The 1,784-nt window shown below is 48.8% G+C and overlaps 1 pseudogene; it reads left to right on the top strand.

Annotated features, from left to right (window-relative positions):
* Positions 1-411: 411 nt before the first annotated feature.
* On the top strand, positions 412-783 carry LOC101641270 (annotated as a pseudogene).
* Positions 784-1,784: the final 1,001 nt, after the last annotated feature.

Below are 1,784 nucleotides of genomic sequence, written 5' to 3'. Positions count from 1 at the left end.
GGGTAAGGGGAGGTGGGCAGAGACAGGGGAGAAAGGGGGAACAGATCACAGTCATCGACGTACAGCACCCCTCCCCCCCAAGGGGGACAAACAACAGAAATGTGGGTGAAGAGAGAAAGCGGATGGCGTAAACTATGAAAATAAAAAAAATTATAAATTACCAAGGGTTCATGTGTTTGGAGGAAGGGGGTGGTTGGCGGGAAAAGAGGAGCTGATACCAAGGGCTCAAGTAGAAAGAAAATATTTTGGAAATGATGGTGGCAACATATGTACAAATGTGCTTGACACAATTGAATTATGGATTGTTATAAAAGCTGTCAGAGCACCCAATAAAATGATTTATTAAAATTATAAAACAAGCTCTTTCCCTCGGCCTCGGAGCAGGCGGCGGCAAGATTCTAAAGCTCAGCCATGGCCAAGATGAAAGCCCGGGACCTTCGCGGCAAGAAGGAAGAGCTGCTCAGACAGCTCGACGACCTGAAGGTGCAGTTGTCGCAGCTGCGCGTGGCCACAGCGACAGGCGGCGCGGCGTCCAAGCTCTCCAAAATCCAAGTTGTCCGCAAATCCATTGCTGCGTTCTCGCCGTCATCAACCAGACTCAGAAGGAGAACCTCAGGCAGGCAGTTCGAGGAGGGTAAGAAGGACAAACCCCTGGATCTGCGGCCCAAGAAAACGCGGGCCGTGCGCCGCTGCCTCAACAAGCGCGAGCAGAGCCTGAAGACCAGGACGCAGCAGCGGAAGGAGCGGCTGGACCCACTGCGCAAGGACGCAGTCAAGGCCTGAGCCGTGTGTGTCCGTACAACAAACTGGCTGAGCGGTTAAAAAAAAAAAAAGAGCTCAGCTCTATGCCCCTTGTAATCAAGAAATCATTACAGAAGGATTATCTTCGCCTGCCTCCACCCCAACTTCCCAAAGAATTTGTATGGTGTCACTTGTGGGGAATGTGTTAGCTAGTCAGAAAATGACAAGGGCAGAAGAGGTGATAAATGGAAGGAAACTGGCAGGTATCTAAAATGCAAAAGAGGGGTGGAGACAGGCTTCTACATAAACCTCTCCAGCATAAAGGAAGGTGAAGGGCAGCATAGAATGCGTACATTTTCTTATCACGGAAGAGACCAGAGTTATTGGAGAGAATGAAATGCCCAAGGAAGAAAGACAGGATGTTCAACACAACCCACACAATAACTTAATAGACTCGAGTTCGGGGTGAGAGACAAGAGCACAGCATGGAGTCTGGGGTACTAGGTGCATACAGTGCCAGAAGATGGAAGAGGGACACCACAAAGGACCAGCCAATAGTGAAAGACGTGCCAGAAAGCCAGCCTTTGGCAGCAAGTCTACCATTAGCTAACTAGCTAAGGGACCTTTGGACATCTTTTCCAAAGTATTCCCCTTCCATAAGCTTACTCTGTCTGTTCACACCTTTTCTCTGACTCTTGACTGAATTTTGTCTCACATCTGAAATCTTTCTTGGGAGAGGGACAAGAGGGAGAAGTGGAGAGGTTTTAAATTCTTGAGCCTCCTCCCAGTAATATGTTTGCTTCCATAAAGGAATCAACCACACCCAGGAACAAGAATGGGAGTAGCGATAGCAGGAGAGCAGGGGGAAGGTGGGGAGCAGAGAAGAGGAAGGGGGAACTGATCAGGATGATCAACACATAACCTCACTTCCCCCCAGGGTGAGGAACAACAGAAACCGTGGGTGGAAGGAGACAGCAGTCGGTGTAAGATATGAAAATAATAATAATTTATAATTTATCAAGGGGCCACAAGGGATGGGGCAG

The sequence above is a fragment of the Echinops telfairi genome, unplaced genomic scaffold (assembly GCF_000313985.2).
Source record: "Echinops telfairi isolate 266 unplaced genomic scaffold, ASM31398v2 ScPeMD7_34;HRSCAF=130, whole genome shotgun sequence".
Taxonomy (NCBI): Eukaryota; Metazoa; Chordata; class Mammalia; order Afrosoricida; family Tenrecidae; genus Echinops; species Echinops telfairi.
Note: the sequence above shows the minus strand (reverse complement) of the source record. Positions and strands in the feature narration are given on the sequence as shown.